Source organism: Apodemus sylvaticus, chromosome 7 (genome assembly GCF_947179515.1).
Source record: "Apodemus sylvaticus chromosome 7, mApoSyl1.1, whole genome shotgun sequence".
Classification (NCBI taxonomy): domain Eukaryota; kingdom Metazoa; phylum Chordata; class Mammalia; order Rodentia; family Muridae; genus Apodemus; species Apodemus sylvaticus.
Genome location: NC_067478.1, coordinates 101,294,029 through 101,318,087, shown reverse-complemented (window position 1 = coordinate 101,318,087; position 24,059 = coordinate 101,294,029). Strand labels below are relative to the sequence as shown.

At 41.2% G+C, this 24,059-nt stretch overlaps 1 pseudogene; it reads right to left on the bottom strand.

Annotated features, from left to right (window-relative positions):
* LOC127689795 (GTP-binding protein SAR1b-like) lies at window positions 1-22,319 on the bottom strand (annotated as a pseudogene).
* Between the last annotated feature and the right edge of the window lie 1,740 nt (window positions 22,320-24,059).

The following is a 24,059-nucleotide window of genomic DNA, read 5'->3' as shown; positions in this document are numbered from 1 at the left end:
CTAGACGCTGCCACCGGTCTCGACCTGCGAGGAGCCGGGGCCAGGGACCACACTCGCTGCCTTGGCAATCCTGGGGAGCCGCTCTCTTGAGACACCCGGACTCAGTGCTGCGCGGCCGTCGGCAGCCACGAAGAAACTAATTGCATGGCAGGATTCGGAGTCTGACCGAGGCGACAGCAAGACGGACTTGCTGCGCTCGGGGGCCCTGCGTGCGAATGGCCTCGGGGCCGGAGCTTGGGCGTGCCGCAGCGCTTACTCTAGCAGGCTCCCCGGTGGGTGCTCGGAAGGCGTGCGCTCTGGGTCACTCTGCCTGGAACCCTGTCTCTGTACTTCACTCCTGTCCTTCAGCCTTTGTTCCTTCTTTCCCTTGGCTCTTCCCTCTTCTTCTCCCATTAACTCTCCCTTTCCCTCGTTGGTGCTCGCCTTTGGGGCTTCTAAGTTTGGTCTCCTTTTTCTCTTTCCTTACTTCTGCCCTTCGTTCTGTTCTCCCCAATAGCGCATTTGTTTCTTTTTTTTTTTTCTTCCTTACTTTCTTTTCTCCATCTCTCTTTTCTCTCTCCAAACTCGGGTTAGGAATGGCACTTGTGGACCCGTACCCCACGGAAGCTCCTCCGCAGACTCAGTGCTTGGACTCCTAGCACTGAGGGGCATTTTTTCTTACTGCCCCCTTCTTCCCACAGAGCCTCGGGCACAAAATTCACTTAAACCCTCTTGTAGATTTGGTTTGAAGGCTAGTGAATTTTGATAGCCAAAGAAGTAGAGCATCCCTTTCGCCACCACCCCAACCCCGTCGGCACCTTACAATTTTTCTCTTTTTTCTCCCCACTTTCTACTAGGAAGGAGGTGACTGGAAGAACAAATTCCCGGGGAAGGACGGGATAAGCAGCTCTGAATCTTGGAGCCTAGAGTCTTTGGCTTTCTGCTATTCACTCCCTAAGCTGAGCTTCTTAACCCTAATTTCTACTTCACAGGCTTGGCCTCTTCCAAGCCTCCTCTTTAATTGTAATGCCCTGTCACCCCGCCCCCCTCTTCTCTGCCCAGAAAAACTAGAGACACATCCAAATGCAGCCTTCTCCCGAAGAGCCTTGCCTTACTGTTCCTGCCCCATCCCAGTATTTCTGTCAGCGTGTCCTTTATGTTTATCTCAACCGATGGACAATGAATTAATTCCTGGTAGCCGATGCCTTATTAAACATATTCACTTCCTACCATCATATAGCTAGCACCTGGCACATAGTTGCTTCTCGGTAAATGTGTCATGAACACATGATGGTATGGAAGTTCTGGAAACAGAATTATATAATGTGTTTGATGGGACATCAACTCTTAATTAGTTGTACTAAATTTGTCTTTCTCTTTAAATGAGTCTCTCCCCTTTCCTTGTTAATTTTGAGCTTTGCGCAATGGCATGTAGCCCAATTGCTTTTATTTTTTTTATTTTTCTATTTCAAGCTCCCTTTTTCCACCCTGCCTGTGCCACTCTTGACTGCATCTCTACGGGAGGAAGCACACCCCAGCTGTCAATCACAAAGTGGAACACTGGTCAGAAGAGTCAGGGTTTTTGTTTCCAAAGTTAATGAAGTGGCTGGAACAAGAAACATCTGCCAGAGGGGCTCAAACTTTCTCCAGCTGCTGGGGACTGGCAGGCAGTTGTCAGTGTCCCAGCATCATACCCAGGGAGTGTCTGCCCTTGCGACCGGATCGACCGACTGACCGACCCCGACAGCAGAGGAACACACATGGAGAGGGACAGGCTGTTTACACTAAGTAGTGAGCATACAAGGTGAGAAAAATTCACACCCTGAAGAACAGGTTCCTAAGGATCACACACACCCCTCCCCAATTTGATCTCTGGTTCCTAAGACAGCTCAGCATAAGAAAAAGGGCTTGGATGAAAACTGGGCTGGGTGGCCTGCAAACCAAAGGTTTCCTTCTGATTTTTATCTTCCATTCACTAAGAACTCTTAAATTTCATGAAAGGATTCTTCTAACCCCAAATATGACACTTAAAATCCATGTTGGACCCACCTTGACTCTTAGCTAACCATCCTTTTATAATCTTGTATAATTTTGACAAAGACACCAGTTCATTTCTCATCTACCTTTTCTTCTAAGGGGACCCAGAGGGCAGAAGAGCATTTTTTTTTATGTAGTCTGGCCACGTGGATTTAATAACTTGTATTTCAGCCACTAAGTTCTGAAATAGTTTCAAATATGTAAAAGCAAAATAGGGAAAGCCTTGTAAGTTAATATTCCCCTGGGCCCTAGATTCATGCCAAAACCTCTTGCTGTCTGTGCAGCCCGACCAGGCAGCCTCGAATAACAAGCTAAAGGAGGTATATAAGGAGGCCAGCTTATTTTCTAATGATGATATTAATTTACAAAACTGCGTTCATACACTGCAAGGCACCTTTGAAAGAGAGGCCGTAAATGTAATCCACTTGACCAATGACCTTAGAAAGAATGGAGTAGAGCCATGGAGCAATTCCTAAAAGCCAAGTTCAAACTGGAAAAAAAAAAAGAGGCAATAGCTGTATCTGTAAAGAACTAAGCATTAATACCAAGATGAAAAAGTTCAATAAATTAGAGGAGGAGTGGATGGCGGGGAGAAGGCATGTGGTGGGGCTGAGAGGAAAGGAGAGAGCAGAGACTGTGATCAGAGTATAAAAGTGATTTAAAAAAAAAAAAGAAAGAAAGAAAAAGAAAGAGCCCAGTGGTGGTAGCACATGCCCTTAATTCCAGCCCTCAGGGGGCAGAAGCAGACAGATCTCCATAAGCTCAAGGCCAGCCTTATTTACAAAGCAAGTTCCAGGACAGCTGGGGCTACACGGAGGAACCCTATCTCAAAAACAAAAAACATTAAAAGAAAGAGAGAGAGAGAGAGAGAGAGAGAGAGAGAGAGGGAGGAAGGAAGGAAGGAAGGAAGGAAGAAAGAAAGAAAGAAAGAAAGAAAGAAAGAAAGAAAGAAAGAAAGAAAGAAAGAAAGAAAGAAAGAGAGGGCTGGAGATACAGCTCAGCAGTAGAAGTCCTGAGTACAATTCCCAGCAACCACATGGTGGTTCACAACCATCTCTAGTGGGATCTGATGCCCTCTTCTGTCATGCAGGCATACATGCAAATAGACCACTCACATATATAAATAAATCTTTTATTTAAAAAAAGGAAAGGAAAGAAAGAAAGAAAGAAAGAAAGAAAGAAAGAAAGAAAGAAAGAAAGAAAGAAAGAAAAAAAGAATTCAGTCAATCATCCAGGCAGTTGCAAATTGGAGGGGTTAAGTCTATAGATTAAGATTAAAAGATTTTACATTGTGTGTGTTTTGTTTGTTTGTTTGTTTGCTTGTTTGTGTTTTGAGATAAGGTTTCACGTACCTAGGATTCCTTTGTAATTACTATGATGCCATGGCTGGCCTTGAACTCTAGATCCTCCCACATCCATCTATCTTCCAAGTGCTCAGGTTATAGAAACACCTGACTGTGTTTCTTCTTTATAACTGTGCTGTGCTGATATCATTTAGACATGTTTCTTGGACATGGCTTATAAGCCTCAGTTATCTCAAATGGTATAGCCAGGAAACAAGAAATTGGCTTTATGAAGTTTATTGCAATACTGTACCAACACCCTATAAGCCTGGAGACTAGCTAAGGATGCTTCTTTTCCACCTGTTGTCCCTTCACCAAGGATGGACCCTCAGGAAGGAAGTAGCAGCAGTTTCAGACACACAGTGGAACTGCCTCTGTGTTCTGAGTGCCTCTGAGAAAACTTAAATCAGGCTGACTTGGATTCCATTCCTGGCGCAGACACTAAGTAATTCTCTGACCTCTGGTCTTTAACCACCAGTGTGTAAGGAAAACCAGTGCAAGTTTCAAGGATGATCTGTGGGACTTATGGTACCCAACACTAACTCAAGAATCACTAGTCCCTCTGCCACCTCCACCATTTGAATAAAATTATGATTTTCACCAAACAGAACTTAAAAGGTGTCAGGGCCCGCCTGTCCTGTTTCATATGGCTAGCATTAGATTTTTTTCAATGTTCTAAGCCCAGAACCAACCCAGACATTAAGAGAAGGGGGACAGAAGGGAATGTAGCACAGCTTGTAGGACACTGGCCTGGATTCAATTCTCAGTACCACATTAAACCAGATACATGCTTGCAATGCCAGCTCTGGGGTGACAGAAACAGGAGGATCGGGGGTTCATATTCATCCTTGGTTACAAAGCAAGTTTAAGGTCAGCTTGGAATACGTGAAACCCTATTTCGATTTTTTTCTTTTTCTTTTTTAATAGAATAGAATAAAGGGATAGAGTGCAGGATTAAAGTAAAGAAATAGCCAGGGCCCCTATAAAATCATCCGGCCCTACAGCAACAGACTCAGCACATCTGCCGATATTAATCAGTCTCCTCAGCACTGTGCAGAAGGCCTTGCCACTTAGGACTCTTAGGTTCAGTCATGCTCGCACTAGGAAACATCTCATTCAAATCATTTCATAAAAGATGTTTTCTCTTTTTGCTTTCAAGTAGTTCTGAATTAGATCTCCTGTGTGTTCTCTGTAAGCTTCCTCAATCCAGGGCAAGTAGCCAAGCAAGGAAGATGGGTTTCAAAGAGAGCTAGTGGACCATTAGCATTGTTATCAACTACAGAAAGCTCCTGTGTCAGCCAGCACAGGGTAAGACTGGTGGAGCCAGTCTGCCTTCCGAGAGCGCTAAGAAAAACAACGCTCACGGAGCGCATTGGGTGATTAAGGGAATCTGCTGGCAGGATTACTGTTGTGCTACTACAGAACAATATTTACCAAGAACACTAACTGCATCATGCCAAGCAAAGACCATAATGGTCTCTGCACACCAGGCCCTTAAGAAAGAGGAAGTTTGTACAGAGTCCTGGACACAGGTGCTAATCACCTACTTAGGTCTAAGTGCAGAGGGTGTGTGTGTAGGAGAATGAATAAGGCTGTGTATCATTGTTTCTTTCTGTTTGCCCACATATGGCCTTGTTCATTAGATTTTGTCTATCTCTCCCTCTCCCTCTTCCTTTCCTGTTCCCTCCTCTTCCTTCTTTCTCCTCCTCTTCTTTTTCCTCCTTTTCTCTTCCTCCTCCTTTTTTTTTAAAAAAAATCAGGCAGTGTTTCTGCAGACAAACATTTTACTTAACTTCCAACAGACAGCCTCAGGACAATTTTTCCATTTCTCTGATGTTATGGATTTTCCTTCATTTCTCTCAACAGTTATAGGACTGTGAAGACCTAAACAGGCTGCAAATTACCAGAGTAAATGAACAAGATGGGGCCAATCTTTCTATTCATTTCAATTATGGAAGCGGACTGCCTTTTTTTTAAAAATGGAATTCCAAGTTATTACAGAACAGAGAACCCCTGATTCCACTGCCAGTCCACATTCTGATACGTTTACTTAAATCAATTATTGAGTTACTTAGATATGTCTCCAGAAGCTGCCAAAACATCTGGTGGTTTCAATCAGGTCAAAAAGAGATTGTGCCAAGTTGGGGGGGGGGAGGGAGAATTAGTCTGATTACTCATTTGTATAGGCAGAACAAGGGGTTGTTTTCTTCCAGTAAAGTAAGTGGATATAGCTCCATAGGTTTTGGTTTACTCTTCGGAAGCCAGAATACAGCCCATAATTCCTGAAAGAGGTTGTGATTTTTATCAGTTAATGCTTGCAAAGTTTTCTGACAGATCTTCGGTCCAACATGTAATGGGTGTGAAGCTGACTTATTCATGTCTGTGAGACAATTCTGTGCTCATTTGAATTCTGTGTTCTGGAAGTTGGAATCAAGCCAACGGACTGACGCTGTTTGGTATTCATTCCCTGACTGCTAAAAAATAAAGTAAAATTGAAAAAAATAAATAAACGTAGCTGTGCTAGCAATCACAAAACAGCACCCTTGATGTAACAAAATCCTGCGCATCACTAAAGCATATCTATCAGAGGGCTTTTCACCAGAACCTGCATGCATAGAATGCTTTTCTACAAGATCTAGTATAATCTAGGATCAACAGAGAATTTTGATTTCTTTAGCCATCTCATATGACATCCTCTACTGATACCTGGAATTTTTTGTTTTGTTTTGCTTTTTTGGATTTTGTTTTTCGAGACAGGGTTTCTCTGTATAGCCCTTGCTGTCCTGGAACTCACTCTGTAGACCAGGCTGGCCTCAAACTCAGAAATCTGCCTGTCTCTGCCTCCCAGAGTGCTGGGATTACAGGCGTGTGCCACCACCGCCCAGCTTCTAATTTTTATAGCTTTCTTATCTGCACATAGTTTTAAAATAAAAGTGAAAGCCAAAGATGATCAGAAACAATTATTGTTATACCATTCAACATAAACCTTGTATGAAGGTCGGAGGTGACTCACTTTTCTGCTGAATATTCCAGAGCGCATAATCATTTGTGCTGATGTCTGTGTAGAACTTGCCAGATGTCTGTAGTTTAATTGTTCAGAGTTCATTATTAATGAACTAGTTTTCTGTTTTGTTTTTGTCTAATGTATTTCTGTCTCTCAAGGAGGAAAAAGTAGTTCTTTGCTTTAGGAACAATGAAATGTCTAGGAACCAATTTTCTTAGTAGAAGGAAGGAATGGTTTTTTTTTGGCGGGGTTTGGGGTGGATAATACTTTATTTAGAGTCTCAGTATAATAGACTCTTGTTCCATTTTAAAAAATAAATAAGAGCTGGAGAGATGGCTCAGGCATTAATACCACTGGCTGCTCTTCCAAAGGACCTGGGTTCGATTCCCAGCAGCCACATGGTGACTCACAGCCATCTGTGTAATATGTATATAATGTTTTCTCTGTGTAGCTCTGGCTGTCCTGGTACTTACTTTGCAGACCAGACTGGGTTCAAACTCACAGAAATCTGCCTGTATCTGCCTCCCAAGTACTGGGATTAAAGGCATGCACCACCATGCCCAGTCTGAGAATCTTTATTTAAACAAGCTTCAAACTCAGAAATCTGCACATAGTTTTAAAATAAAAGTGAAAGCCAAAGATGATCAGAAACAATTATTGTTATACCATTCAACATAAACCTTGTATGAAGGTCGGAGGTAACTCACTTTTCTGCTGAATATTCCAGAAAACACATAAACTCCTTAAAAGCTCATAATTACTGACAAGAAAAATGAAAATGTCCGCCCTCCAGTTCAAACTTGAGACTAGCCTACCTGCCTGCAGACCCACGGAGGCCAGCAGCCTATAAATGAGCTACTACTGTCTTAATGACAAACTGAGAGAGAAGCCATTTACAAGGTCATACTCTGAGGCACAGCGAGACACTCATAAGAGAATCTAAGTGAGTCGCACCCTGAGTGCGGGCATGTGGCCTGGTATGACCGTTCTGGAGGGCAGCTTGGCATCCTGTCAAAGTCAGAGACCGATGCGGCAATCTTAGGCTAACAACTGAAACCAAGCTGTGGTTCTCAAGTGTGATAATGCGCACAAGGCTCTAGGACAGGGGTTCTCAACCTGTGGGTCCTGACCCCTTTGGAGACTCATATATGTATCAGATAGCTTGTATATCAAACATTTACATCAAGATCTGTAACTGTAAAACAATTACAGTTATGAAGTAGCAACGAAATAATTTTATAGTCCGGGTCACCACAACATGAGGAACTTTATTATAGGGTCACAGCATTAGGAAGTTGAGAACCACTGGTCTAGGAGAACTTGCCTGAAAACCATCAAGACCTGGGGGTGTAAGAGTTGACCTTTCTTTGGTTTTTGAGGTGTTTTGGTTTGGTGTGTTTGTTTGTAGTTTTTGGTTGGTTTTTGATGCTTTGTTTGTTTGTTTGTTTGCTATTTGGGATGTTTTGTTTTTCTTTTAGTTGTTGCTTGATACAGGGTCTCTCTAGGTAGCCTTGGCTGTCCTAGATGTCACTTTGTAGACCAGCCTGGACTTGAACTTACTGAGATCTGCCTCCAGGTCCTGGGATTAAGTGCAAGTGCTACCTTGCCAGGTTAAGAATTGGCATTTTTAAACAACAAAGTTGGTTCTTGATTTTACAATAAAAATGGGAAGGCCAGGTGCAGAAAGTTAAATGTTAATTATGAGATTCATTTAAATCGTAGAAAATACTTATTTCACACTTGTGAGCCTCAGTTCTCTTGTGTTTTACAGACACACACACACACACACACACACACACATACACATCTCTTAAATCCCTTGTGGGATTTAAGGGATACACATTTAAACAAGACCTGACACAAAGATAAGCAACTGTTAATTATTAACACTGAATGAAAAAGTCCAGTTAAATTATACAGTTCGATTTTTGTAATATTGTTCAAAATACAATTGTAAAATTGTATTTTGTAAAATACAATTTGATTTTTGAGATATTGTTCATGGACATGTGTGTGCATGCCGACTTGTCCCCAAACATATTCAAATATTAACTGATAAATTTTTACTGAAGAAATTTTACAGGATTTGGCTAGCCTTTCTGAAGTTTTAAGCAATATTTCCACTATTTTATTTTATATGGTGTATATAAAGTAAATATACATAATATATGCTATATATATATTAAAATGTATAGTTTCCCCCCAAAATACTTAAATTTTAAAATATTTAAAATATTTAGACTACTTAGAATTTTAATATTAAAATATTTTGAAATATTTAAGTTAAAAAATTGTATACTTAACAGCTGGGCATAGCGGCATGCACCTTTAATCCCAGTACTCTGGAGGCAGAGGTTGGCAGATCAAGGTGAATTTGAGGCCACCCTAGTCTACATAGCAGTGCTAGGCCAGTCAGAACTAGACAGTGAGACTTTGTCAAAAAAATAATAAAATAAAAAAGCAAAAGTTGTATACTTAATGTAAAGTGTCCTTTAATAATATCTTATATTTGCATAACACATTTACAGAAGCGTTTTGCATGCATTGCTTCCTGGGAGCCTCAAGCAGTCCTGTGTATGAAAAATTAATATGTGAACTACTCCTGTTTTACACTGAAGAAAATGAAATGCGTCTCTTAGGCTGTCTACAGACAGCTCAATTTTTTTAAAGCTGAGTCCCAAATCCAGTTGGTTTGGGGGGGGTGTTGTTTGTTTGTTGTTTGTTGTTTATGGTTTTTGCTTTTGTTTTAGGTTTTTGTTGTTTTGTCCAAGTTCAGAATACCCTTTATTCCTCTCTTGGACAGTATTTTCTGATTAGTACCAGTTACGTTTTAAAAAAAGAAATCTAATTTCTACTGTTCGCTTGTCTGCCCCGTAATTTTGTTATCCTTTTATACGTTAAGCCATTGATAACATTGAAATTTATTTGAATATTTAGAAGACCAGCAGGAAAAAATAATATAGAAAACATAATCATCTCATGGGCCACGAAGCTTCCTTTATGAAATAATATAAATAGTCCCAATAGCCTTTTAAAATCAACAGAAATTTCATGAACAAGGAAAATTAGTTGACAAAAGTATGTGGAGTAAGGGCGGCCAACTGGATTGCTGTGAGCTCCGGTAAGCGCTCTCGGGCCAGCGGGCCTGGAAATGCATCAGCAAGCAAATTTAGCTGTTGACTCTGCTTGGAACCCACAGGAGCCTGAGGCAACACCTCAGAGCTGCAGTCAGTGCCCTCTGTCAAGAGGACAAGGACATTCGCGCCTGTGCGGTGGAACCACGGCTCCCTCTATTGGCGGGACCCTGGAATGTCCGTGAAGACGGCCACTGAGGCGCTGACGTCAGCGCTAACTTCCTTTCTGTTCTCCAGCGACCCTGGAGGCTTGGGGTAGGACAGACTCCAGCACCCCGTGGGTATCGTCACTAACCACTGCACTTCCCATATCCGGAACCAGCTTTGGATGTTTGCTGATCTTAAATTCATCGAGGACATGAATAGTTGTCTAAAATCATTTAAGTGACTCTACTCTGTAACGTGTATTGAACAAAAGATATGGGAGCAAACCATAATATAGGAAGAATGTTTACAGCACACTACTCCACAACCCTGGCCGTGCCGTGATGCCACGGCGTGAGACCAAAGCCAAGCTGCATGTATGGACCTCAACCAATACTAAAAGCCCATTGGCCTGAAGTAATTAATTAGCCTTAGAGACTCCATTAGTACACTCAGCAGGTCTCTAATACGATCTCCACTATGAACTTACAGTGTATTTTAGTGTACATGTGCCTACCACAGGCCATATTTTAATACATTAAATTATAGATCAGAGGCATTTAATATTACCCTAAACTTACATACACATCTTCTCTCATTTAACTACGGCCGTAAGTAGACCTTCTGGGAAAAGGAAGAGAGAGTTTGGCTGAAATCAGAAAATGTAAAGTACAAAATGCTAATAAATAGAATGCCGGTAAAATAAGGAGACTGAAAACATCTCAGCTTTTCTAACCTGAAGAAAGGGTTCTGGCCTTTCCAAATGACTAAGGCGCTGTTGACTCCGGCAGCAGTGACATGACTTTTTCACAGGAAATGCCTGGTTCTTTATTCTCCCCTGCCCTGCGATAGGACATTCCAAGCTAACCAGTCTGGCCAGGCATGAAAAGCAAGTTTGTATGTCACTACAACCATCCAGCCCCGCCGAACATTTCAGAGTTGAGCTCCAGTTCATGTGGCTGGCTGAAACCAGCGCAAAGTACAAAGCACTGTGGATAATCATTAAGAAGCTGGCATGGGTACTGCGTTCCTAGTGGCCACTTAGCCAATCAGATAACTAGGTTTGGGCACAGGACATTGTTGTTTCTTGATATTTAATAGCACATTGTTCAATACAGCATTTTCCTTTTACACTGCATCACCTTCTCACAAGCATGGGTGTGCTAGAGATAACAGACCAAAAAAATTTAATATAGAGGTAATTTACTTAATTATTTATTAATTATTATTTCCGTCTCAGAAAACGTGGGGGCAGGAATACGGATAAACATGAGTAAAAAGTGGACCCTCCTTCCTCAGAATAGCAGACAAACGAATCAGCAAGCCACTACCCATGCCCAAGATGGTGTGTTTGAAACTAGTCCAGTTATAGCTCAGTCTTAGAAAAGATCATGAGGAGAGATGGCTCAGTGGTTAAGAGCACTGGCTGCTCTTCCAAAGGTCCTCAGTTCAAATCCCAGCAACCACATGGTGGCTCACAACCATCCATAATGAGATCTGATGCCCTTTTCTGGGGGTGTCTGACAGCTACAGCGAGCAGGGGAGGGGGACCAGAGTGAGCAGGCCAGAGTGAGACCTGGAGAGATGGCTAGTGGTTAAGAGTTCCAATTGCTCTTCTGGAGGTCCTGAGTTCAAATCCCAGCAATCACACGGTGGCTCACAACCATCTGTAATGAGATCGGATGCCCTTTTCTGGGGTGTCTAAAAGCAGCTACAGTGTACTTACATAAACATAATAAATAAATCTTAAAAAAGAAAGAAAAAGATCATGGAAGAATTCAGAAACTGGGACAAAAAAAACCCACACCTGAGCTAAGGCCTGAGGGAAGATTATGAGTTAGCATGAAGTGAAGAAAGTGTGAAAGTTGTTCAAAGGACAAGAAAAGCATCCCAAGTCTAGAGGCAAGTGAAACAACTGTCCCCCGGTCTGCAGATGACATGTGTCAATTACAGAGAGAGCATAGTTATAGGGACAGCAAGGTCAGGAGACGGCGAGGCAAGAAGAAGGCAGGATCATAAAGCATCTTCTAAACCAACATCCATTTACCCTTATCCTGAACACCCAAAGCAGGCCTGTAGCCTCCACAGCAAGAGAGTGGCATAAGACTTTCACAGGTGTAGACATGAGAGGAGCAAAGAGAGATCGGGGACCAGTTAAGGAGCAACCACATCGAGGCCAGTGAGTAGTGACTATTTTCTGAAGTAATAGGGATGAAGTGAAGGGAGAGGTGGAAGAATTTTTCAGAAATTTGAATCTGTGAGACTGAAGGATGATTTTGATGTGAGAAAAGCAAACCAGACAATGGCATGAATGGCTGCATTTAACCTTCATTCCTATAATCCCAGCCATTGGGGGCCTGTGGCAGGAAGAGCATGAGTTTAAGCTTAGACTACAGAGTAAGTTCAAGTAAGTTTAGACTATTATATAGAAAAGTATTGCCTCAGAAAAATGAGATCAAGGCAAGATGGTATATGACTTTAATCCTAGCATGCTAGAGATAAGCAGCTCTCTCTTTGAGTTGGAAGCCAGCATCGGCTATGACCCAGGGACTTCCAGACCAGCCAAGGCTACACAAAGAGACTCTGCCTCAAAGAGAAACAAAGAAACAAAGAAAAGGATACAATTTGTAACTGACCGCAGTTACATAGAACCCGTTACCTGGAAGGGAAGCTGGGGATGTATGGGAAGGCAGCAAAAAAGAGATTGAGACCAAGATAACACCTGCTTTTCAAGGTCTCAAAGTTTAATGAAGAACTCCCAATATATATAGGCAGGGGGAGAGGGCTGGAAGCTTCTCAGCAGAATCAGTTCAGTTGCTCCACAGGTGGCTAGTGTTTCTCAGGAGACTGCAGGTCCTTGAAAAACAACGGGCTTCACTTCAGTCTGAGCACTCCACCCTAGGTGGAGGGGATTATAGTTAACACTGGAGTTCCCACTCAAAGGCTGGGAGAGGAACTTCACATTGGTCGATGTCAAGTTCCTGCCAGGTGGCATGGCACCTCAATAAGGCTCTCTACAACAATTTAATATCCTGAATATGTAAATCCCTGTAATATAACAACTTCACTTAAAAGGAACCAGGTATAGCAATTCAAACCTATAATCCCGACACTTGAGATGCTAAATCAGGAAGATGGCCAGGAATTCCAAGCCCCAGTCTGTGATAGACAGTGAATTCAGTCCAATTTAACCTGTCTAGAAAAAAATGGCTTAAAATATTTTTTCCAAAGCCATTATAGAAATGCCAAACCCAGACAAGAAAGGATGTTCAATATTATTCATCATTGGGAAAATAAAATGAAAATAAACAAAAACGGTAATAATGTAATTCTTCACACATATTAACATAAAAACAAAAAAAGCATAGGTATGGATGTAGAGAAACTGGAGCCCTTGCCTTGATATGGTTGGTGGGAAAGTTAAAAAGTACAACTGCTAAGGACTTGCCCTAAACACCCAGCTGACCAGCTCATCTTTCTTCCCATGACACTCCCATCCCAATTTCTGCCCCAAGTCCTATAAAAAGTTCCTAGATGTAAACTACATATGACATTGATTAAAACAGCATAAACCAAAAAAAAAAAAGTTCCTAGACTCATATCTCCATAGTACATAGTATCCCATCTCCAGGGACCTGTTCCTGCTATATAGGAGTTCTTCCCTGCCCCCCCTCTCTCTCTCGATCTCATTTGTAAATCTGTAAGACATTTCTCTCTAAAACTCACCCCTGTGGCCCATGATATTCATTCTTCAGATTCACAAGACAAGAATCTGAAAGCCACACTGTCTTGGAACAGCTTTGAGGCCATCAAGTTTTCTAGGCCCCTGGTCATCCCCAACTCTCAACTAAACTCACCGAGAACTGGAAAAGGCTCTGTTGATCTCAATGACACCCCAGTGTTCTCCTGCGTCAGTATTAGGGCCCACAATAGGGAAACCCAAAGCAGCATAGAAGAACTAAATGATTCACGTCATGAAAATTCCCATCACTGGGTGACTCAACAAGGAAACCATTGACAAATGGAGTCCACAGCCTTCAGCGGCAGCTCTAGGACTCCTGCTCACCTGTTGCATATGCACTACCACGCTTATGATAAGGCAACTTTCCTGTGGTCGAGTGATAAAGAAATTTTGCAGATACGGTCAAATCGTCACTCGGTTGGGTTTAAGCTAAGGACATAATCTGGGTGATGCAAGGTTCTTTCTGAATCAAATGAACAGAGAAAGTCCTGGTCCAGATAGGAGCTATCTTGGATCTCTTTTTATATATTTCTCTTTCTCCTCTCCTCTCTTCTCCTCTCTTCACCTCTCTTCCCATTCCTTCCCCCTCTTTCTAGAATGCTGAACATGAGACAAACAAATGCTATCTAGAAGAAAATCTGCTTCCTTGCCAGCTCGCTGAATCAGCCATTCCTTGGAAGACAATAACAAAGCAGAGCTAGCTAAGTCGCTGTGTCTAGCGTAATCCTTTAAAACCTTCTCAACTGCGCTAAAGGAGCACTGTGCTAAGGACACATGTTGTGGACCCCGCTGGTCCCTGCTGGACCCTGCTGGACCTTAGCAGGGCTGTAGACATAGGCATTACTCAAACTCCAGGTGTCTTCCTGTTTATTCTCATGCTCCTGAATGCTTGAGGGTGTCTGAGACACCTTGGCGATACCAGGTACCTTGGGAAAGGTGTCACCCACCACCTATCTTCTCATTCCAGGTTCACCTGGACTGTTGAACTTCTTGGTGATTTTATCTCCCAGTTAGCTCCTTTGTTAGTGAAATCCCACCGTCCTTACAGCTTACATGATGACCCTGATGGTTTCTGTCCTCTCCAGGCAATCTACCCCCTCCTCCCTAGAACGGCTGGTCTGTGGAAGTTACATTCCCAAAGATGCATGACTAGCCAATAAATTCACAAGAAGGAAATTAACTTTATTACTAGTCATCAGGGAAATGAAAATCAAAACGATTGTCAGGCAGCTAGACCGTGTTTGCAGCCTTGGAGACCAGGGAGGAGAGACTCATTCTTCATAATTGGGTTTGGACACCACATTCCACATATTATGTGAAGTCATGGAGATGCTATGGATTTGTTAAGGGACAAGGAAAACCTACCTCTTCCTGGTCAAAAGAATAAAATCTAGATTCTCTCTATGGCCCTGAATCACAGAAAATGCTGATGCACTCCATGGGGAAATAACTATTGTCCTCTCTCTTAACAATTAAACCAACAGCCGGGTGGTGGTGGCACACGCCTGTAATCCCAGCACTCTGGGAGGCAGAGGCAGGCAGATTTCTGAGTTCGAGGCCAGCCTGGTCTACAGAGTGAGTTCCAGGACAGTCAGGGCTATACAGAGAAACCCTGTCTCAAAAAAACCAAAAATCCAAAAACAAAAAAACAAAACAAAAACAAAAACAAAAAGTTAAACCAACTGAGTCTGTCAATCAACAGACTAGGAGACCAGCCTCAAAAAAGTTGATTCACCTGAAGACATGCTTAAGTAATGGGAAGAATAATTATTGCCTTAATAAGATATGATACATGCAGGAGCCATTTCCATGACACTGCTTACAGATTTCACTCCCAAAACTATCAACTTTTCTGAGCTCCGCCTCAAGAACATAACCTTTTCTCTTCTTCTTTCTATCTATCTGTCCTTGGGCTGTCACTCAAAGTTCTAAGCATGCTTCCCCCAACACTCGGGGTTTTATTCTGAAGACTATCCTTAAATATAGATCATTTCATGTATTAATAAGAATAGTTTTGTGCTGAGGATTGGTTCTAATGCTTTGAATTAATCCAGCCCCCAAAATTGGGAATCTCTATGAGCACTGAAGGTCCTTGTCCCCGGTTTGTTTTTGATCATTCAATAAAGAGCTAACGGCCAATGGCTGGGCGGGTAGACTGAGGTGGGACCTTTAAATTTGAGCAGGCTAGGAACTGGAAGAGAGGAAGCCAAGAATTCCACGATTCTGAGAGACAGATCAGATTTCGAGCTACAGACGAAAAATCATCCGAAATGTAGGTGAGAAGGAATGTGGGCCCCAGAAGAGCTGCCTAGAAGCATCTTGTGCAGCAAAAGCTAGAGAGCCACTCAAACGGAACCAGGACAACAAAGATAAATATAGAATTAGAGGGCATTAAGCCAGGAGTACTGGAGGAAAAGTGTGCTAGCCATGGAGAGGATTAGAACTGCCCAGCCTTTGAGTTAGTCCAGGCATATATAAAATTAACTGACTGTGTGTGTGTGTGTGTGTGTGTGTGTGTGTGTGTGTGTGTGTGTGTGTGTCTTACGCAGGAATCCAGATACCTCTTGGGCAGGTGCAGTGAGTGCACACGGCCCACCGGGAACAAAGAGATTAGTTAAAATTACTGAGACAATTTTACTTCTTCCTTTCCTATTCGTTTTTGCTTCTCTCTCTCTCTCTCTCTCTCTCTCTCTCTCTCTCTCTCTCTCTCTCTCTCTCTTTCTCTCTCTCTCTCTCTCTCTCCCCCCCTTTGGCTTTTCTGGTGTAGCCCTGGCTGTCCTGGAACTCACTCTGTAGACCTGGCTGGCCTCGAACTCGGAAATTTGCCTGCCTCTGCCTCCCAAGTGCTAGGATTAAAGGCGTCCGCCACCACTGCCCGGCTTCATTTATTTCTCTTGTCTTACTGCTTTAGCTAAGACTTGGAGTACTATAGTGAAGAAAGTAGGCATCCTTATCTTGTTTTTTATTTGAGTGGAAATGTTTTTCCCCATTAAGTACAATGTTGGCTTTATATTTGTAATGCATAGCTTTTCCTATGTTGAGATACGTTCCATTTATTCTTGAGTTTTCGTTTTTTAGCTCTTATTGGGAGCAATTTTGGATTTTACTAAAAAAGAATTTTTTAGATTTATTCAGCATATCATGATTATTGGCCTTTATTACATTTATGTGATATATTATATTTAATAATTTCAGTATACTAAACCATCTCTGACTTCCTGGAATGAAGTCAACTTGATCATGGCAAATGATCTTTCTGATCTATTCTTCAATCTGCTTGCTAGTTCTTTTCTGAGAAGTATTGTATCTGTGTTCATAAGGATATATATATATATATATATATATATATATATATATATATGTATGTATATATATATATATATACATACATACATATATTGTGTATGTCTTTTTCTGGCTTTAGATACTGGCTTTGTGAAAGAAGTTTGGTAGTATTCTTTCCCTTGCTGTTGCTTGCAGTACTTTGAATGTCGTAGGTGTTGGTTCTTTAAAAATCAGATAGAAGTACTTTGAATGTCCTAGACATTAGTTCTTTAAAAATCAGACAGAATTCAGCGGTGAATGCATCTGGACCTGAACACCATTAGTGGGGGGAAAAATTGTTATTATTCTTCAGTCTTGAGGTTTGCAGGGAATTTTTTCTTATTTGTTTATTTGTCCATTTTTCAAGGTAGTGTTTCTCTGTGTAGCCCTGGATGCCCTGGTACTTGTCCTCTAGACCAGGCTGGTTTCAAACTCACTGAGATCCACTTTGTTTTCCAGTGCTGGGACTACAGGCTTGTGCCACCACTGCCCAGCATTCCAGTGCTTTTTATACATTGTTTTAATTACTTACTTTATCTTTGTTAAATTTCAGTTGGTCATATGTGTCTAGAAATTTTCCCATTTGTTTTAGATTTTTCAATTTATTAGAATATAAGTTTTGACTTATATGCCATGACGATTCTCTGAACTTCCCTCTGAACTTTGCTGGTATCTGCTTTAATGCATTCTTTTCCATTTTTGTTTTATTAACTTGAGTCTGCTCTCTTTCTTTGCTTAGTTTATCTAAAGCTTTGTCATTCCTGTTTGTATTTCCAAAGAACCAGATCGTTGTTTCATTGATACTTTGTAGTTTTAGTTTGTTTCCATTGTGTTAATTGCTTCCTGGTCTTTTTATTTAGTTTAGCGTTCTGATGTGGTGTTAAATTATGGTTTTCTAAGCCTCAAAGACTCATCATTTATTTGAAATCTCAACTACTTTTTTTTAATGAGTGTATTATTCTTTGTTGTTTGTTTTATTTTAAATGTATGAGAGTACTCTGTCTGCATGTACACCTGCATGCCAGAAGAGGGCATCAGATCCTTTATAAATGGTTGTGAGCCACCATGTGGATACTGCGAATTAAAACTCAGCATCTCTGGAAAAGCAGCCAGTGTTCTTAATCACGGAGCCATCTCTCCAGTCCATTTTCTTTCCTTCCTTGGTTTGTTTGTTTGCTTGTTTGGGTTTTTTCTTTGTCTGCTTGGTTGGTTTTTGGTTTTGTTGTTTTGGGTTTTTTATTTTTTGTTTTGTTTTTTGTTTTTGAGACAAGGTTTCTCTATGTTCTATCCTGGAACTCTCTCTCTGTAGACCAGACTGGCCTTAGGTGCTGGGACTAAAGACTTGAGCCATCACCTCTGGTTCTCTTCTACTTTTGTTTATATGAGTACACTGCAGCTGTCTTCAGACACTCCAGAAGAGGGCATCAGATCTCATTACAGATGGTTGTGAGCCACCATGTGGTTGCTGAGAATTGAACTCAGGACCTCTGGAAGAGTAGTCAGTGCTCTTAACTGCTGAGCCATCTCTGTAGCCCTTCTCTTCTACTTTTTAATGTAAGCATTTATAACTATGAATGTTTTTCTTAGTACTGCTATCATGTCTTGGGTATATTATGTTTTTATTTTTGTTAAATTCTATAACGTTTTCAATTTTCTTCTTTATATCATTAACAATGCACTTATCATTCAATGGGGTTATATTCACATATATAGTTTCTGTCATTACTTTTCTAGTTTTAATCCATTGTGACAAGATAGAATACAAGACATTACTTACACTCTTTTATATTTGTTAAGGTTTTCTTTGTGTCCTATTATAAGATTTTTTTTTAAGTACACCACATGACTACTTAGGATAATGTATATTCCATAGTATTTGACTGCAATTATCTGTAAATATATATTATACACATTTAACCTATAATGTCATCGCTTCTCTTTTGTTTTGTTTTCATCTCTGTTTTGTTGTTCGCTATGTTTCTATGTTTCAGATTTTTCTGTTTTGCTATTTGTTGTGATGACCTGTCTCTGAATGCAAGTAGGTTGTTGGAGTTACCCACTATTTCTGTGTTGATGTAAATGTGTATCTTTACATTCAATAGAGTTTGTTTTATGAAATTGGGTGTGCCGATGTCCGTGTGTATGTTTGGAAATGTTACACCATCTTGGTGGAGTCTTCCTTTAATCAGTAGGAAATGACCTTTTGTATCTCTTCTGACCACCTTGGGCTTGAAGTCATTTTGTCATATTTTATCAGATATTATACTGGTGATGCCCAATTGCTTTTTACTTTATTTGTTTAGAATGTCCTTTTCTGTGTTCTCGCCCCAAGCTTGCTTGTCTTTAACAGAGAGGTATGTTTCTCATGGACAAGAAATAAATGATGTAGTGGTGGTGCTTGTCGTGGATTCTGTAGTTTTACTGGACTTTGTTTTCAGAAACAGTCTTGCTATACAACCTAGGCTGGTCTGAAACTCCGGCATCTACAGTGGTCTGGATGAGAGTGGACCCCACATGCTTGTGTGCTTGAAGAGTTGCAGCCCTGTTGGTAGAACAGTTTGGAAAGGATTAGAAGGAGTGGACTTCTTGGAAGAGGTGTACATGAAGGGCTTTCCATTTCAAAAAGCCCCTGCCATCCCCAGTGTGTTTTCTGCCTCCTGCTTATGGGTCATGATATGAGCTTTCAGCCACTCTTGACACAATACCTCTGCCGGGCCATCATGGACTCTATGCCTCTGAGACTGTAAGCCTAATTAAACACTTTCTTTTATAAGTTGCCTTGGTCATGGTGTTTTATTACAGCAATAGAAAAGTAATTAAGACAGCATCTTCCTGCCTCTTAAGTACTCAGAATTTCAGGAATGGCTAGATCCTGGTTTTGTATGTGTGTTTGTTTATTTGTTCAACCTGATTTGTTTGTTCAGTCTGTCTTATGGTTGAGGAATTGAGACCCTTAGCATTCAGTTGTTATTGAAAAACATTTATTAATTTCTGCCATATTTGTATTTCTTAGTGTTTGGTGTTTTCCTAACCATTGTTTACCTAACTGCCATCCTAACAGCTTTATCTTTCCTCTGTCCTCATGGATGTGTTCATTTTTCTCTGAAGAGCATAAAATTTCTTCAAGTGTCTTTCGCGGTATTGGCGGCCATGCATTCATCTGGTTGATCTAGTTTATGTTTATTCTGGACAGCTTTTGTCCCTCCATAAACTATGACAAATGGTTCTTTGGGGTGGAGTAATCTGGGTTGGCAGTCATTGGCTCTCAGAGCTGGGCTTAAATTGTCCCATTGTCTCGGGGTGAGACTTCTGCTGGAACCCTGGTAGGTTTACCTTTGTACTCGACCAGATGAGTCATTCTTGCAGCTCTCGGCGTTTTCCCTTTGCTCTTTATGCTTAGCATGGTAACTAGATGATATAGGAAGGCTCTTTTTGTGTCCTGTCCGCTTACTGTTCTAAATGTTCCCTGAGTTAGTAAGGCATTTATGTCTCTCAATTTGAGAGGGTACTGTTGTTGTTGTTGTTGCTGTTATGATATAAAATGCCTTTATCTATCTAAAAGTACATTTTCTAGCCCCATGATTCATACCTTGGTCTTTAATGGTGTCCTGTAAAGATCATATACTGAGTTGGCTAGTTCCAATGTCAGCTTGACACAAGATAATGTCATCTGGGAAGAGGGAACCTCAATTAAAAAAAAATGCCTTTATAAAATTTATCTGTAGGCAAGCCTGTAGGGCATTTTCTTAATTAGTGATTGATGGGGGAGGACCCAGCCTATTGTGGGAAGTGCCACCCCTGAGCTGGTGGTCCTGGGAGACCATCCACAGGGAGCAAGTCGTAAACAGCAGCCTTCCATGGCTTCTGCATCAGCTCTCGCCTCCAGGTTCCTGAGTTGTTTGAGTTCCCACCCTGACTTCCTTGGCAGATAAACAGTGGTGAGGAACCACAGGCCTAAAAGCTCTTTCCTGTGCGTGTTGTGTTGGTCATGGTCCATCACAGCAATAGCAACCCTAACTAAGACACATGCTCTGTTCACTCTCTATCCCTATACTCTTGCTAGTGTCTGACTGTAATCATTTATCCATCTTGTCTTCCACCACTGATATTCTGCCTTTGATCTAGTGTATTAGTGAAACCTTATACTGACTTTTTATGTGAGTTAATGGACATTTTATTTCTTTCTCTTTGTTAAAATTATTTTTTTACATCCTGTATTGACACTCTTACTTCATGTAGTTCATTATTTGCATTCTTTTTTAATTTGTTTAAGAACTTTTTGAATTCTCTTTGATTCCATCGAACATTCATTTTTCCCCCAAACATTGGAGTTTGTTTTATTGCATGATGTTTACCTAAGAAAAAGTAGCCTTGAAAACCATAAGGCATCATGTGATCACTGATAGGCGAATCTTAACTGTACACAAGATAGGCAGACAATTGAAAAACTATTTCCAAAAAGTATATAAAAGATTCACATGGATCTGGAAAGGTGGCTCAGTGGTTAAGAGCACTGACTGCTCTTCCAAAGGCCCTGAGTTCAAATCCCAGCAACCACATGGTGGCTCACAACCACCCATAATGAGATCTGATGTCCTCTTCTGGAGTGTCTGAAGACAGCTACAGTGTGCTTACATACAATAAATAAATAAATCTTCTAAAAAAAAAAGATTCACATGATGAGCTTTTAAATGTGGTTTATATTTGTAGTTTCACATAGTTAAAAAGTGCTTCAAATGTACTGATGGGAAGCTGATCTTTATAAACAGCGATGGGTTGATGTGGGATTAGAAACTGTAAAAACTATCTGTGTGGAATTAGAAAGCTAATATTGTGATATTCAAACTTGAATCACTTTGCAATTCCCACTCAGGTAGATACATTAATAATCTAAAAACGCCTATTCTGAAACCAACAAAAGTCTATTAAATTCACGTTATGCACGTTGGGGGATGGATCTCTGAGGACTGCAAGTGTGTGGGCTTGCCGCTGCTAACCGACTTACTGTGCCATCCAGCAGAAGCCCTCTCCATAGCCCCGCCTTTTTAGCGCACTGCAGGTGAACACTTCAGAAGCCAGGCGTGCATCTCCTTCAGTGACACACTGCCCTTTCCTGTCGCCTGACCATATAAACCAAACATCTCTTGTAACCTCTCTTCACTGATGGCTTCGGGTCTGTCAATCTTGTTTCCAAGAATTAGGATAGGCACATTGGCAAATGTTTCACCTGTAATTAGTGAATCAAGTTCTTCTTTTGATTCTAACAGCCTTTCATGGTCTGCACAACCCGCAAGAAATACAATGCCACTGATAGCAGGAAGGTAGTTTTCCCATACTCTTCAGGCTTGCACGTGCCCACCAAGATCAAAAGTTGTAAACATCATGCCAGCAATAGTAAGCTCTTCTGAAGTGGGATGTAGTGTTGGGACATGTTGGCCAAGCCTGTCACCTTTCAGCATGTATAGTAACTTTGTTTTCCCCAAATTATCCAACCCAAGGAATACCAGTTTACCAGTTTTTTTATACAATCCTAGAAACTGCAGCACACTGCTGAAACCACTGTAAAGCCAGTCAAATATGAAGGACATATCTAGATCTTACAGGGTCTGCAACTCCAGAGAACACAACCCAGCTCCGTGCCCATCCTACAAGCTCAAAGCTGGCTGTGCAAAGCACTGTGGCTGCCAGAGTCCTAACTCTTCCTCCATCATTCTTATAATTATTCTTTTGAATTCTTTAGGATTTAAGCACTCTCTTTAGAATCTAATATCATGGAATTAGTTTTATTCAGAGGGATCATACTGCCTTGGTTTTTCTCATGTTTCTTGTATTTCTTCCTCCCCCCCCCCCTCTCTCTCTGTGTGTGTGTGTGTGTGTGTGTCTTTGATTTTTTTGAGACAGGGTTTCTCTTATAGCCCTGGCTGTCCTGAAACTCACTCTGTAGACCAGGCTGGCCTTGAATTCAGAAATCCACCTGCCTCTGCCTCTCAAGTGCCAGGATCAAAGGCGTGTGCCACCACTGCACGGCATTTCTTGTATTTCTACACAGGAACTTATTCTTCTGATGTTCCTTTGTTAGCTGAATTTTATGTATATCAGCTATGTTCTTTCAGTATTTTCTTTTTTGCTGTTTTTGTTCAAAACAATGTTTTTAGACAATATATTCTGATCCAATTGAAGTACCTATGATGCTGAGATGAAACTAGGTTGAGGTGTTCTGTCACCCTGAGGGAAGAAAAGTGTGTTCTGCAGTTAAACCCTCACCAGCTCGGGGTGCTGAGTGAGAGCCCCAGGACCACCCTGAGATTCAAATGTCAGATGCAAATGCAACTACAGTCATCTCTGGCTTCAACAACAATTCTGGAACAAAGTGACAAGGACAGCACTGCATGTGCTGAGGACGTTAGCATCCAAGGCTAGGAATGGCAGGGAGGTAAATGGAGCACAGTCTCCCCCCCCCCCTGCTCCCCCCCATCTCCTTCTCTTCCCACTACACAGTACCTCAGCCCAGGCTGTCTTCAAACTCATTTGGTATCTCATTTTTAAGGATCCCCCCTTTTCTCCACCTCCTATGTGCTAGAATTACAGACATACACTTCCACACTCAGGTCAGGAGTTACTATTAGACCAACTGAGGGGAAAAAAATCCAGAAGGGAAAAAAATTCCAGAAGGAAAAGTAGATGGAGAGAAGAAACTGGGATTGAGTTAAGACACTCATATTTAAAAACTATTAAAGCCAGCCAGGCAGTGGTGGCTTGTGCCTTTGATCCCAGCACTCCAGAGGTGGAGGCAGGCAGATCGCTGAGGTATAGAGGTCAACCTGGTCTACAGAGTGAATTCCGGGATAGCCAGGACTACATGGAGAAAGTCCTGTCTCAAAATAACAACAACAACAAAACAAAACAAAATTAAAAACAGAAAATATGAAATTTAAACCACAGAAAGTTAAAGAGTGAAAAGGGGAAGAGATGGTAAAGACAGAGACAGAGAAAATTAGGTGAAAATAAGAGAAAAACTACAGATCCTGTGTAGGGGTGTTAGGAGATAGACCAGATTAAGAAACATACAGAAGAAGCCTAAATGAACAGCATAAAAAGCAATGCAAATCCAGGAAGAGGAATCGAATTTTAAAATAAAAATAATACATATTTTGAAAAGTATAGTGGGCAGAAATGATGACTAATTGGTTAAAATCTTGCTGAACTTGGAACTCACATTAAAAGTGTGGAGAACAGAGTCCACAAAGTTGTATACACACATGCATGCACACACACACACACACACATACATACATACATACATACATACATGTATACATACATACTTGTATATGTATATACATACATACATA